The sequence below is a fragment of the Rhinatrema bivittatum genome, chromosome 2 (genome assembly GCF_901001135.1).
Source record: "Rhinatrema bivittatum chromosome 2, aRhiBiv1.1, whole genome shotgun sequence".
NCBI classification, from domain to species: Eukaryota; Metazoa; Chordata; class Amphibia; order Gymnophiona; family Rhinatrematidae; genus Rhinatrema; species Rhinatrema bivittatum.
The window spans coordinates 181655582-181661468 of record NC_042616.1 but is presented as its reverse complement, the minus strand read 5'-3'; the positions used below and the strand labels follow the sequence as shown (position 1 = coordinate 181661468).

The following is a 5887-nucleotide window of genomic DNA, read 5'->3' as shown; positions in this document are numbered from 1 at the left end:
CTCATCAAATTGGGCTGCTTTTCACATTGACAGGCAATCTTTTACTGCAGCAGTTTTTTCTCGGCGCTATCGCTAATAAAATGCCGCCACCACTCTCTCTCGCCTTACTTCCGTTGGACTCCTGGAGGGGGGGAGGGCGGTGCTCCGCGCATGCGCATCAACACGAGACGTTATAGGCTGCCTGCAAGAGCCTCCTCGAACTTAGTCGCTACTTCCGGTCCCGTAGTGACTGCTAATACTGCTCATGCGCATTGCGGACTACCTGTTCTCTTAGCTCAAGTAGAGGCGAGTATTGTAGCGTTTTCTGGCTGTAGCGAGTAAGCAAACTTGATGTTTTGGAGCAATGATGGGTTCAGAAAGAAAAAAAAATACGAGTGTGGTAAGACATTTAACAATCTTTATTGCAGATAGTATTAGTTTTCTATATCATCATTATATAGACTCATAGCGTTAATGTAAGCTCCAAGCTACTTGAATGGTGTTGGGGAGGGGCAGGAAGGAGCACGGTTTGGTTGCAGACTGAAGCCCGGTCGCGTTGGTGACGGATTGGCGATCCTGATGATGAAATGAACTGGGACTGGTGGGGGTGGTGATCTGCGGTTGCCATGGGAACGTGAAGCCTGCGCACTCCACTGTGGTTTTCAATCTTGAGGCACTGAAATATAGGGGCAGTTTGGGAGGAAAAGGAAACAGGTACTAATGTTGAAACAACCTTAGTACGCTCTCTTTATCAGTTGCGGTTTCACCCCTCCAAATGCACGGACACACTGAGCAGGCAAATACCATGAAACTCGCTTCATAAAGTCTCTAAACCTCTCGGAGCTTGGCCACAGTCGGTGAAGTTGGTTTTCCTTGCTTAATTTTTAAAATGTGCAGATGCATGCTGGACTTCAAGAATATTTGAGTTTTTTTAGAATTACAAAAGCTTTCCTCCAAATTTGGAGATATGCCCATGCATTTGCAAGATGCTATAAAAACGGTGCTGGAGTTTTGAAAGAGATTCCACCCCCTTCCCCTCCACCTTTTTGAAGGGCAGTTATTGTTTTGATTATTGAATGTGGCAAGACTGCTTTATGAATGTTTGACAAACTCCCATGTTGTGTTTTAAATGCTGATCCTAGCTTAAATATTTTTTTATTTATTTATTTATTTGCAGTTTTTATATACCGACATTTGTTTAGTAACCACATCGGTTCACAATCAACAGAAAATTGCAGCAGTGCTAAATAAACGAGGTTAGTAACAGTGCATTACAAATATGATTTAACCAAAGGGAGGGGGAACAAAGGAGCATAAATAAAATAAGTAAATAGTGGTACAAAATAGATTTGCAAATATTTTGGAACTTAGATAACTAATTGGATAATAGTTGCTAGAACAATGGTAGGTAAAGCTAAATAGAACTGGGGGAGAAATCTTATGTAAATTCTATTGAGCAAAGTTGAGGGAATGACTGTAAGAAGATTGTGTATAAGTGAAGTATAAGCTTGTAGGAATAGCCATGACTTGAGTTTTTGCTTAAATTTTATTGGGCATGTTTCTTGACGTAACTCGGGTGGCATGTTGTTCCAACAGAGCGGCCCAGCTATGGCTATAGCACGCTTCCTAGTTGCCTCGAGAATGGTCGCTTTGTGAGAGGGAGTGTGTAGAGAGTGGCAGCATGTTGCGTTCTGGGGGGTCTGGAGTGCTGTGTGAAGTGTAGGTCATTATTGAGCCATGTCATATTTTCAGTGTGTAGGGTCTTGTGTATTAAAGATAAGGTTTTGAACATGATTCTTTGTGCAATAGGGAGCCAGTGCAGATCTCTGAGTATGGGAGTAATATGTTCCGATCTTCTAGTGTTGGTGAGTATGCGTGCTGCTGCATTTTGAAACATTTGTAAAGGCAGTATGGTAGTTTTGGGGAGGCCCAGAAGGGCATTACAATAATCGACTTTTGAAAATATGAGGGATTGGAGTACAGAGCAAGCAGTTCACTTTGAATCAGTGATTAATACCCATTTTAGCAAATATCTTATCGTTGTGACTCTTAATTCTGATAAGTTTCCTGAATTTTTAATATATATTAGTTCACCTGAATATTTATTTATTAGATTTTTATGTTCTATTTTTTTTGGCACTTCAGAGTGGATTACATTCAGGTACTGTAGTTATTTCTCTATCCCCAAAGGGCTCACAATCTAGTTTGTACCTGAGGCAGTGGAGAGTAAAGTGACTTGTCCAAGGTCACAAGGAGTGGAAGTGGGATTTGAACTCTGGTCTCTCTGTTCAAAGCCAGCTGCTCTATCCACTAGGCTATGTATAAATAAATGTCAACAAACTTATTGTAGTGAAACCTTTTTGATATTGGACTAACTTAAGGCTAGCTCAGGTCTTCCCAAACCTGTCCTGGAGTCCCCACAGCCAGTCAAGTTTTCGGGCTATCCACAATGACTATGCATGATATAAATTTACATATTCTGAGTCTCTGTGATATGCATATTCATTGTGGATATCCTGAAAACCCTCCCTCAAGGGCTCCATTACCATTTGTTGAAGGGCATCTTTTATCTCTCTACTTGCAGGTTCTGCAGAAGGGATACTCCAAGACACATCCGGCACATTAAAATCTCCCGATGAGCAAAACGTCCCTCTACTTTCCCACCATTTGGAAGTCTTCAACCAGATCGCTGTCCAGTGCTTCTGTTTGAGTTGGCAGTCTGTATTAGTATCAGAAAACTTCTGAAGAGAGACTGAAAGATATGAATATGTATACTCTGGAAGAGAGGAGGCGCAGAAGTGATATGATACAGATTTTTAGCTACCTGAAAGGTTTTAATGATGCACAAATTTCAAACCTTTTTCGTTGGAAAGAAATCTGTAGAACTAGGGGTCACGAAATGAAATTACAGGGAGGATGACGCAGAACCAATGTCAGGAAATATTTCTTCACGGAGATGGGATACTTTGGGAAGGAGGCAGCAGGCCTTTGGAACTTATATGGCAGGGAGGATGGGGATTGATTAGGGCCTGTAGGTGGGTGGTGGATGATGGAATGCCCTTCTGGAGGAGGTGGTGAAAACCAAAACAGTGAAAGAATTCAAAGGGGCATGGAATAAATACTGTGGATCCCTAAAGGCTAAAGGATGGAAATGAAGAATAGAGTACATGGGGATAACTTGCAGGTGCAAGTTAACCAATAAGCTTGATACTTTGATGCAACTCCACATTGCTTCAATGGAAGAGAGAAAGGGGAATTTGATTCATACAGCAACCAACGAGGGCCCTGACTTTTATGGTTTGGGGAAAGAAGTTTGGGGGTAACTTGCTGATGCGGCAGCTCCTACCCTTAAGCAATAGGCCTGATAGTTTAATGTAACTCCAACATTGCTCTCTGCTTCAGTGGCAAGGCATAACAAATAGCAACCGACGAGTGTCCTGACTTTTGCGTTCTGGGAAACCGATAAGCATGGGGGTAATCTACATGGTGCAGCAGATATTACCATAAGCTTGCTGGGCAGACTGGATGGACTGTTGTGCTCCGTGGCCGTAGACTGCTGCGACCGCTGCTGCTCACCTCTCTCTTTACTTCTTTGGCTCCGTGGGGCTAACTCGCGGCTTCTGCCAGCTACCACTGGCCTTCTGGCCTCCGTTCCCAGGCCTACCTGAGCAGCATGGATGCTGCCGACCGCCATCTTACCCTTGGGGGTTCCCTAGGCACACACGCGCTCCCTGACCTGCTTTAACCACGTCATGGCGGGAACCTCGGGGGCGTCCCCATCAGATGACGTCACTCAGCTTCGATATTTACGCTCGCCAGCCCAGACAGCAAAGTGACTTGGCAACGAGTTCACTTTGCTGTATCTAATTTCAGCATTGTTCCGGTTCCTGCTTCCGTGGTGTGAGACTATCGGGTACCCGCTCCTCTGGGGCCCTTCCTTGTCTCTTGGCTATCCGCTCCTCGGAGGGCCTTTCACCCGGATTCCGGCCTGTCTCGCTTCTTGAGGCTTTCTAAAGAACTACTACTACTTCTTCAGTCGCTGTGAGTACCCACGTTGTGGACCCCTGTTGTGATATCTACGTGGGAATCATCTCCAGTGTACCCCGCTCTGCGGACCATTACCGTGATATCATTAGAAGAACCATCTCCGGGTCCACCCTGCTCTGCGGACCCGTGCTGTGTTATCACTAGAGGAACCCTCTCCGGCGTACCCTGCTTGGCAGACCACTACCGTGATCTCCCACCGAAGAACCCTCTTGTGTACCATCTCTATGGACCCAGTGTGACTTCAGTGACTGTAACCATCTCTCGGCAACCCGCTCCTCGGGTAGTGCCGCATCTGTTGCCTGACTCCAGTCATCCAAGCTGAGTCTGATGTCAGCATCTGCGCTGTCGCTCTGTGACCCTCCTCCTGGGATCACCCTCTCTTTCTCCTTCTCTATTTCTGCTGTATATCATCCCGCAGCCGAGACTCCGCCTCCCGACAGTGAGGCTCAGCGGGGATCCTCCCCAAGCGGTACTATCTCTCACCTCGGCCAAAGGGCCCACATACTTACAAATCCTAACAGGACTATTTGTTTCTTTTTTCTGTCATTTCTATGTTTCTATATTAAACAAATACTTCACTTTGGTATTCATTAGAGAAGGCTCATTACTGATAGACAAGACCATAGATTGGGATGGGGTAAGATGAAACGCTATTTACAGAACAGAATATATAGGAAGAGCTAGGCAAACTTAGTGGACAAGGCCATGTGGCTGAATGACATACATCCCAGGATACTGAGGGAGCTCAGATGTGTGCTGGTGGGTCCGCTGAAGGATATGTTCAATAGATCCCTGGAAAAAGGAGTAATGCTGCAGGATTGGAGAAGAGCAGTGGTGGCCTTGCTTCACAAGAGTGGTAGCAGAGAGGAGGCTGGAAGCTACAGGATGGTTAGCCTCAACTGGGTGGGAAAATTAATGGAGATACTGCTGAAGGAAATGATAGTGAACTATCTACAATTGGGTGGGTTGCTGGACTCAAGGCAGTATGGATTCACCAGGGGAAAATCCTGTCAGATAAATCTGATTTTTTTTTGATTGGGTGACTAGAAAATTGGATCAAGGAAGAGCACTCTATGTAATCTACTTGGATTTCAGCAAAACATTTGATACGGTTCCGCATAGGAGGCTTGGGAATAAAATGAGAAGCTTGTGAGTGAGTGCCAAGATGATGGCATGGATTACAAACAGGTTGATTGATAGGAGAAAGTGTGTAATGGTAAATGGAGCCTACTCTGAAGAGAGAACCATGTTAAGTGGATTGGGACCAGTTCTGTTCAATATGTTTGTGAATGATGTTGCAAAAGGGTTAGAAGGTAGAGTTTGTCTATTTACAGATGATACTAAGATTTGCAACACAGTGGACACACCTAAAGGAGTAGAGAGAATGACAACTGATTTAAGAAAGCTTGAAGAGTGGTCGAAGATTTGGCAGATTGGGATTCAATGCCAAGAAATGCAGAGTCTTGCATCTGGGATGCAGTAAACTAAAATAGTTGTATGTGATTGGGGGGGGGGGGGTGTGAAAAACTGATGTGCACGGACCAATAGAGGTATCTTGGGGTAATGCAGTCTGAAGATGGTGAAACAGTGTAAGAAGGTGGTAGCTAAAGCTAGAAGAATGCTGGGCTGCATAGAGAGAGGAATAACCAGTAGGAAAAAAGAGGTGATAACGCCCTTGTATAGAGCCTTGGTGAGGTTCACCTGGAGTACTGTGTTCAGTTCTGGAGCCTGTATCTCAAAAAGGATAGAGACAGGATGGAGATGATCCAGAGAAGGGCAGCCAAAATGATGTGGGGTCTGTATCAGAAGACTTATGAAGAGAGACGTAAGTATCTAAATATGCATACCCTAGAAGAGAGGA

At 44.7% G+C, this 5887-nt stretch overlaps 1 long non-coding RNA gene across 2 annotated transcripts; it reads left to right on the top strand.

Annotated features, from left to right (window-relative positions):
- Positions 1 to 268: 268 nt before the first annotated feature.
- LOC115086068 lies at positions 269 to 2787 on the top strand. 2 transcript variants are annotated; one of them, XR_003855053.1, is made up of 4 exons: positions 269 to 379; positions 1157 to 1235; positions 1789 to 1844; positions 2564 to 2787. It is a non-coding gene; the product is annotated as an uncharacterized LOC115086068 (long non-coding RNA). The 2 variants fall into 2 exon arrangements; XR_003855052.1 differs by lacking the exon at positions 2564 to 2787 and having other exon boundaries at positions 1789 to 2091.
- Positions 2788 to 5887: the final 3100 nt, after the last annotated feature.